The following is a 10,037-nucleotide window of genomic DNA, read 5'->3' on the forward strand; positions in this document are numbered from 1 at the left end:
AAAGAGGGGTACTGGCTTTTTAAAGCTATGTCGCCTAACCACCTGTCTTCCCAAAATCTTACTTGTGATCCATTCCTGATTTCGAAGGTTCCAAAGCGAAGAAAGTCTTGCTTCACCTTCATTAGTCCCGACCAGAAATGTGAGTCTCCTGGTTTCCATTCAACATGTACTAGTGGTTTGGATCCAAGGTATTTGTTTCTAAGCAATTGTTGCCACGTTCCTTCCGTAGTTAGGAGTTTAAATAACCATTTGCTTAGCAGGGCCCTATTCTTTAAATTGAGATCCATGATGCCCCAACCCCCTTGGTCCTTAGGTTGACAAAGGATGTTCCATTCAACTAGGCGGTATTTTTTTATTCTCATCGCTTTGCCAATAGAAACGAGATCGAAAGTAGTCAAGCTTCTTGAGGGCACCCTTTGGAACTAGAAAAAAGGACATCATATACATGGGGAGACTATTCAAAACTAAGTTGATTAAGGTTAGCCTTCCCCTGATTGATAAATGTTTTCCTTTCCAGCTACTAAGCCTTTTTTCAAATCTTTCCTCTACCTCCCTCCAATCAGTATTTTTTAACTTCCTATAATGAATAGGAATACCCAAATATCTTAGAGGGAACTCTGCTTTTTTACACCCAAAAATATCTCTATACAATTGCTCGTGATCTTGTGCTGCACCAAAGCACAATATTTCGCTCTTGTGAAAGTTGATTTTTAGTCCCGAGATTTGTTCAAAGACAAAAGGCAACAATTTCATATTGCGAGCCTTCTCCAGCTCATGTTCTAAGAATAGGATCGTGTCATCCACATATTGAAGGATAGATAAACCTCCATCTATTAAGTGGGGCACAACTCCACCGACTTGTCCTTCCATATTTGCTCTTTTAATTATTATAGCCAACATATCTGCTACAATATTAAAAAGGAGGGGTGAAAGTGGGTCTCCTTGCCTAAGGCCTTTTTTTGTTTGAAAATAGTGGCCTATCTCATTATTAACGTTTATAGCCACACTACCTCCCGAGATGAAGGTCTTTATCCAAGATATCCATCTTAGAGAGAAACCCTTCATTCGTAGAGTTTGGTACAAGAAAGGCCACTTAACCTTGTCGTATGCCTTCTCAAAATCTATCTTGAAAATTACCCCATCAAGCTTTATTCTGTGTAGCTCATGGATTGTTTCATGTAGGATTACTACTCCTTCTAGGATATTTCGTCCTCGCATGAAAGCGGTTTGAGTAGGATTCACTATTTTGTCTGTCACTAGATTCAACATGTTTGTAGCGACTTTGGTGAAGATATTGTAACTAACATTCAAGAGGCAAATGGGTCTATATTGTTGTATTAGGTTCGCATCTTGTACCTTAGGGATCAGGGTGATTACACCAAAGTTCAGGCTAAACAATGGCAGATCACACCTATGCAGGTCCTCAAACATTTTCAGCATGTCATACTTGATAATATCCCAAAATTTTCGGTAAAACTCTGTTGGGAACCCATCTGGACCTAGAGCTTTGTTTCGCTCCATTTGAAAGATAGCATCTTTTATCTCCTTCTCTGAAAAAGGGCTCGATAAGATGTTGTTTTCTTCTCTAGATACCTGAGGGATGTCCTGGATCCATTCCTCATCTAAGGAGAAATGCGAGTTCTCGGGTTCTCCAAAGAGCTCCTTATAAAATTGTGTAATGTATGTTTTGATATTATTTTGTCCTTCTATTACCCCATCTTCATGATCCAAAGAGAAGATTCTTTTTTTGATATTTGTCGTTTGCCGCCATATGGAAATACCGGGAATTATTGTCTCCCAGTAATATATTTTTTACTTTGGCTCTTTGATAGAATCTTATTTCTTCATCTCTGAGGAGGGATGATAGCTGATATCTGGCTTGTTCGAGTTGATTTTGTTCAGCCTCAGTCAAAATCCTATCCTCAACTGAAGTGTCTAAGTAAGTAATGATTGCTTGGAGTTGACCTTTTTTTAGTTTTATACTCCCCACTAGCATTAGATGCCCAGTCGCGGAGCATTTTTCGTAACGCACCTAGTTTATGATTCCAATGTTGCATAGAGTTTTTCCTTTGGTTGGTCTGTTCTAGCAGTGAACGACTTTATCAAAAAAGTCTTCCTGGTTGAACCATCTTAGTTCAAATTTGAACTGTCTAGGCTTGCCCAAGAATGTCTAAGTTCCCGTGTCTAATAGAAGAGGGGTATGGTCTGAAACACCACGATTAAGTGCCTGAACTGTTACCAAAGGAAACTTAAATTACCACTCGGTTGTCATAAGGACCCTATCCAATTTTTCAAGGGTCTGAAATGGGATAGAGTTAGCCCAAGTAAAGCGTCGTCCAGTTAGTTCGATCTCTCTTAGATCAAAGCTATCAATTACAGCATTAAACAAAAAGGGCCATCGCTCACTAAACCTATTGTTATTCTTTTCTTTGCTATTTCTCAAGGTGTTAAAATCTCCCCCAACAAGAGTAGGCTAAGAGTTGTCCTAACACGTTCTAACCAATTCGGCAAGGAAGGCTGATTTGAATTCATCTTGAGCTGGCCCATAAACTACCATTAGAATCCAGTTGAATTTGTCCAATTTATTGCTGAGATGGAACTTTATATAAAATTCCCCTTCAACAACTGAAGACAGATCGAACATTGTGGCATTAACTCCTAAAAGAATACCCCTGATCTTCCACGTGGTGGTAAACTATGCCAAACAAAATCTACACCTCCTATGAGTCGTGTAAGATTCGAACTAGAGATGTCCTGTTTACCAGTTTCCATCACGGCAACAAATTCAAGATTATGTTCCTTTAATGCATCAGATATATATCAAATTTTAGCCAAGTCCAAAAGACCTCTGCTATTCCAAAAGAGTCCTTTCATTGAGAACTATGTGGTTTATTTGTCATACAACTCTTATGTTTTTTCTTGAGGTTTTATGCTTACGATTGGATGCCACTAGATCACATAATTTTGTGTCTAGCTCCTCTTGTTCATGGTCTAGCTCAGCTACATCTTGAATCAAATATGCGAGCAGGTCACTTTCTAAATAAGTGGCCTCGTCGTCACTTGATTCAAAAAGGGAATTATCGTTTGGACTATCTATTTCCCTTTCCCTATCTTTTCTGATTGCCTTAATGTTTCAAATGCCTCTTCAATCCCTATCCCATTTCCTCCTATTTTAATCCCTATCTTGGATAAATTTGTAATGCTATTCTAACTTGATAGCTTATCTATTGTAAAACGACATTGGGATTGAGACTTACTTGCTGCATGAGGTCTTGGGCATGGAGATGTATAATACTGCTTAAATCCGGCAGCATTATTGGATCCTCCTTTCACATCCAAATTGCGAGCAGCAGCATGATTCATTGCCTTCTCTAATGAATCCATATCTGTAATGGAGGAGCCAATATTCAATGGTACATTGCATCGAAGGCTACGACGAAGTCCATCTACTGAATTATATACAAGAGGAGGAACATATTTAAGCGCATCTTTAGTATTACTTTTGTCCTGGGCAGAAATAGGAGACATCTCCATCTTCAATTCCTCACTAGGTCCTATCTTAGCCACTTGCTCACCCTGCACCACCAATTCCTCATCCTTGTTACTACAAGATGTATCTATTTGTAAACAAGAAAAAGGATTATAGATGTCAAAACCAGAACCACAAACCTGTGAGTTCTGTCCTATATCTTGACATAATGGTGTTGCAGGTTTCTCAGCCCTCATAGACGAAGGCGATTTTACATTGCTAGCTAGGGTCTCCAAAGCACTAGTTTGATGTGCATTGTTGTCACAGTCAGAATCGTTTTCCAACCTTTGTGTTGGCATGTAAATCTGTCTCCCTAATGTGACATCGATGCATGATTGTTCCCTCATCCCCAAGTCCAAGCTAGCAGACTCTTTCCCTTCTACTTCATTGGTTTTAGAAAGTTGAGTAGAATTTGGGTGCTGCTCATCAGAGCATACAACCCCTGAAGCATCAACATCCTGTACTAATAAAACGTCATTAGGAAGAAAACCTTGATATATGTCTCTGCTTATAGAGTTGTTAGCTATATCAAGCTGCATACAATCGGAAGGGTTATAGACATCGACAGAGGAACCACTAACCTGTGAATTCAATCTGACATCCTTTCCCCCTGATTTCTCACACCTTTTGGTCCCACAATTTTTTTTCAGACAACTTACCCTCCTCAAGGTTGAGGGGTTTGCCTGGTGAAAAAATTGTCTTTGGATCGGAAGGAGCCACCACAATGTGACCAATGCTGCGATTCAGATTTTCACCATCAGTCTGCATAGGAGCAGATTCATTGTCGCCCTGCATGGACTTGGAAACTGAGGCATCTTCGGTGTTCTTAGCTTTTTTAGTAGTCTGCACTCTCTCCTTATCCTTTGCAACGCCCTCATTTCCTTCACTATCATCATCTTTTTCTCTGGGTACAAGAGAGTTTGGTGGAGGTATTGCCGGCTCAAAATATTGATCCTCCATGGAGAATGTAATCTCATACCCCACCTTATAAAAAACCACATCTGTTGTGAGCAGAAGAAGTTCTTTATCTAGTGTCCCAACCAAGATTCGAATCACACCTTTCTTCCTGTATGTATACATATCAACATCAATGGTGGTGCCAATCATTGATCCAAGTGCCCAAAAACCAAGATAATGCCTCCATGCATGAGGTACACCAGTAGCATGCACCCACACTTCATCCAAAAAGTAGGTTGGTGCTGCATCGCCCCCATGTTTCCATTTAGATATGGTTAAGGTCACTCCACTACTCCTCATCTTGTATTCCATTTCAGACATCCTTGCTAATTCTTCTTCTGATGGAAAAGTAACTAGGAAAGAATCTTCTCCATGCTGCAAAGCTTCCCGAGCCCATTCAACCCTTGACAATTTTGCCAATTCAGTTTGAATTGAGGTAGCATCAAGCTTACCCCCAGTCATCTTTATCAATCCAGTTGGAGCAGCATAAGGTGTTTCAAGTCTATAGTCAAAAACTGATATGCGAAAGAAACAAAGCTCATTCTTGGCATATCCACTCATGGCTGCAGTTGGTTTCTCCATCTTGAGCAAAGGACATTTGGCTGCAATATGTATATTCTTCTTATTGCATACATAACAATCTAAATCTGCTTTGCATGCTTCAACTAGATGTCTGTTGCACTTACAGCGATAGCAGTGTGGTGGCCTTGGTTTCTTGGCCTTGAAATCTCGGTTCTCCCGTTTCTGAGTCGCATCGGGCACACCTTCAGCAACATGGTTTCCACCCACTATCTCATGTTGATTTCCCATCCTTTGAATTCCCACATGTGCATGCTGCTGGGATGAGGCAACAGGTGCATACTCCCCGCTGAGGTGGTCACAAAGACCGGGTCTCTTTCAACCCTTTCCCTGTCTCAAACGGTCACTTAGACCAAGTGAGCTTTTCTCCTCAATCAATTGGGACACTTAGTCCCCACAAGGACCACCACACAATTGGTGTCTCTTGCTTTGATTACAAATCTCTTGGGAACAAGAAATGGGGAAGAAGAAAAACGATCCAAGCGCAAGAGCTCAAAGAACACGGGCAAAACTCTCTCTTCTAGTCACTAATTGCTTTGAGTGGAATTGGGACTTGGAGAGGCTTTGATTCAATCTAATTGTGTCTTGTATTGAATGCACTAGCTCTTGTAATGAATGTGTTGGCTGAAAACTTGGATGCCTTGAAGTGTGGTGGTTGGGGGTATTTATAGCCCCAACCACCAAAGTGGCTGTTGGGGAAGGCTGCTGTCGAAGGGCGCACCGGACAGTCCGGTGCGCCACTGGACACTGTTCGGTGCGCCAGCCACGTCACCCAACCGTTAGGGTTCGACCGTTGGAGCTCTGACATGTGGGGCCACCGGACAGTCCGGTGGAGCACCAGACAGGTACTGTTCACTGTCCGGTGCGTCTTCTGGCACTTGCTCTGACTCTGTGCGCATTGTCCGCGCACTGTTCACGCATTGTTCACTTTTGCAGACGACCGTTGGCGCTGTTAGCCGTTGCTCCGCATGGCACACCGGACAGTTTGGTGCTACACCGGACATTCCGGTGAATTATAGCGGACTGGCTTCCCAAAAACCCGAAGGTGGCAAGTTCGGAGTTGATCTCCCTGGTGCACCGGACAGCCCGGTGTGCCACACCAGGGCAGCCTTCGGTTGTCTTTTGCTCCTTTCTTTTAAACCCTTTCTTGGACTTTATATTGGTTTGTGTTGAACCTTTGGCACCTGTAGAACTTATAATCTAGAGCAAACTAGTTAGTCCAATTATTTGTGTTGGACAATTCAACCACCAAAATTATTTCGGAAAAAGGTTTGACCCTATTTCCCTTTCAGTATCCATGGCTACGCGCCCAGATCTCGCCTGTTCCCGTTCCGCGACCGGGCGCAGGAGAGCCACGTCCAGGACCTCTCCCTGCCCTGCCTCCTTGAGGAAATTGCTCTTTGCGCTGTTGATGGCGAGGTACAAAGTTTCTCTCACCATGATGGAGTTTCTCCTCCATTGTTGGCATATGCTGGCGCTGAGGGTTTAGGTTTGCAGGCTGCCTTGCAGCCATCTTAGCGTATGAGGGTCAGATTAAGTACTGCACTGGTTTGGGAGAAATTTGACCTTTCTTTTGATTTAATGCTGGCCGCCGTAATGATTCACGCGAAGCGCCATATGTCTTTGCCTTTTGTACCAGCTGAGCCCTACATAAAGGCAATAAATGCCTCTGTTCCTCTCCCGAAGCGTTTAGCAGTTGCGCATTTTCCAAAGAGGTTTCTTTAATTTGAATGTTGTGTGTTTTCGTCACCCAAGGACTCCTGAACTTCTCATCTGATAATGGTCGTTTCAAACTATCAAGCTCATAAATCAAGCTCAGCATCAATGCCTCGAGAGTGATCTGACGTTTACTGATCCTGGGTAGAGGACCACGCCAAGGATGAATTTTACATCTATAGCATCTCCCCTTTCCTTTTTTGATTTTGTTCTGATTTTCGATGCTCTCATTGTGGCTAGAGATAGAGACATTGCTCAAAGCATTAGTGCTGACAGTTTCGACATTGGGTGTCGATGAACTAGCCAGACCGATTTCATACGATTTTCTCCCCACTGGGTCTAGGATTGCTTCGGCATCAACCTTGTTCAGCAAACTTCCCATGTCTCCCAGTAGGCCGATCATCGTATCAGCCGATGTGTTTGGTTCTTCTGCATCTTCCCACCACCGAGTCTCAGACAATGGATAATGCGATGACCTAGCTAGTGTTCCTAGAGAAATTTAAAGGCGGGTGTTGGGGACTTGTTCTCAAATGCTTTGAAATAAGAACAAGGCAACACAAAAGTTAATGATTAAAGACCTTTCGTCCTTCGAAGCATTATTTCCCTTAGGATATAATGATCTTCAGATGAAGGTCATGAAGGACGTACCTTCACCATCTCAATATACAATGGAAAGCAGAATCATATGACACATAGAAAACATGAATAATCATGTGATATCATTTAAGCCTTTTTATTATATAATCATGAATAAACATGGATAATATTGAATTACATTTATACCTTCGGCTTGACAGAAGGTGAGAGTCCGAGTGTGACGTGCGAGTGAATACAAGCCAGCGTGAACAGTACGGGGGTACTGTTCATCTATTTATGGGCATAGGGCACAGCCTGTGAGATATTACATTCATGCCCTTTATAAAAGATTACAATTATGACACAGACTCTCATGGATCAATCGGTCATTTCATCTTTAAGTCGGTGCAGTCCTTCGTCTTGAGACATGCCACTATGCCGAAGCTTTATGGATGACAGCTTCGGCATTGCTTTTGAGAGGATCTGCCGAAGATGTTTCTTCTTACAGGATCTTCGGCGACGAAGCATACCCCCAACAGTAGCCCCTTCGCGGTGCTAGATCGTTTTTCGTAACGAGCTTGATCCGTGAAAGAGTCTCCTAGGCTTCGGAATGCCGAAGGTCCGAAAAACACCTTCCCTGAGCTCATTGCCGAGAAACTATTAAAATATTCCATGCGACGGGTACACACGTCCTGGCGATTCACCTTCTCGGGTTCTGTGGCCCACCATTCAGTGGGTGCAGGCGACTGTTCGTGCGGTGCGGAAGACTTGACGATTCACCTTCCCACCTGCGGCATTATATAAACAGACAGGTAGGTGTGAAGTTACCACAACATTCATTGCTATTGCACTGTTTTGCTACCAAAAAATTGACCATAGCCAAAGCTTATTCATCGCACTCAACCAAAGCACCGCTGTGAGTTTTGCTTTGGCACAAGAGGAAAAGCTTCGAGAAAATTAAAAAAGTTAACAACCTCATCAAAAATTGTGAGGATTTCATCATCAAATGGCAAGGGTACGTTCCACTGCTAGGGTTACACGTGACGGTGAAGAAGCCAAAGCTGCTGAAACCGCTCCGATTTCCGAAGTGATGAAACGGTCGGGGCTAATATTGCCGGAGGATATTTCTGTCGAAGGTGCACCTGCCGCCGAAGCTGAGTAGATTGTTGCTGAGGAAGGTGAATCTGAAGATGATTATAGTGTCGTGCCATCTAAACCCAACCACCTGGAGTTTGGGAGGTCCACTGTTACCGAAGATGATATGCTTAAGTTGATGAAGTTAGGCTATTTCAGTGAAGCCAAAAAGGAACTAATAAGCTTTGGTGGAGAGGAAATTACTCCGAAGCCAGAAAAGAATGAGGTGGTAGTCTTTAAAAGCTTCTTTAAAGCAGGATTAAGATTTCCTTTGAATGAGATTATTGCGAATGTTTTGAAGAAGTTTGGTATTTATCTTCATCAGACAACTCCTAATGCCATCGTTAGGCTTAGCGTCTACATCTGGGCTCTCCGAAGCCAGGGGGCAGAACAGCTTGCCGAAGGCTTCTACCGGGCACATGAGCTTCATTATCAGACAAAAGCTAGAGAAGATGGGCTGCACGAGAACTTCGGCTGCTACAATTTTGCTTATCGCAAAGATGCGAAGTCTCCAGTTATCAGCTAGCATACCAAATGGCCAGCTGGCTGGAAGACTGAATGGTTTTATGTCAAAGTTGATGAGAAAAAGGAGGAGCTAGTTCAAAGCCCATTAGAATTAATCTTCAGAGAGACTAGGCCCCAGTGTAACATGAAACCGGAGAGTCCATGCCAAATTGCACTGGGCGAATTTCGAGTTATTGCGGAGCACATTGGTACTAGGGATCTGGTGCAAGAATTCTTAGCTTTTAGAGTATTCCCAACTTTGAAAGAATGGGACATGCCGAAGCTCAAAGGGGAAAAGAAAAGGAAGGATCTTGTTAGGTTGCCCTATTACTATAAATTCAAGACACACTTCAAAGAACCTTGCCAAGAATGGTTAGACACGATTGAAGTTATGTGCAACAAGATCCTTGGCAACTATTCTAAAAAAGAAGATCAATTAATGACTGTAGCCTTTGGTACTCGACCGAAGCGTAGGTTGAACCGGGTGATGGATGCCCGGAATTTTGAGTATCCGTACTATGAGTGATTGGATAGAGGTGCCGAAGGACAAAAGTGAAAAAGAGTTGCTAGCGTCCTGGATAAAGAAGCTGCTAAATTGGTGAAAAAGGATGAAGAAACTTTGAAGAAAAGAAAATTAAGCCCTGAGCTGAAGATAGTTGCTTCGAAGAAGAAGAAAGCTGCGGCTTTGAAGCGAAAAATGATTGATACTGAGGATGAAGCTCCTTCAACACCTCCTGAGGACAAAAGCGAAAAATTCATGTAGTTGAAGTTATCGAGCAGACACCTCCGCTGGCATCGGCGTCAAAGACTCCAGCTATTGAGAGCACTGCTGCTGTCGAAGCTGCACCCACTGAAGCCGAAAGTGCCGAAGGTGAAACCGCCGAAGATGTAAATCTAGAGGCTACACTCTCTGAAATTGATACCATGCTTCTGGATGCGGTTGCGAAAGAAGCTGCTGCAACTGCTGAAGAGATCCCTGGCACCGTGGCTGGAAAAGGGAAGGAGAAAGTCGAGGATACTTTGGCAGAAGAGGACTTCAATT

Source organism: Zea mays, chromosome 6, assembly GCF_902167145.1.
Source record: "Zea mays cultivar B73 chromosome 6, Zm-B73-REFERENCE-NAM-5.0, whole genome shotgun sequence".
NCBI classification, from domain to species: domain Eukaryota; kingdom Viridiplantae; phylum Streptophyta; class Magnoliopsida; order Poales; family Poaceae; genus Zea; species Zea mays.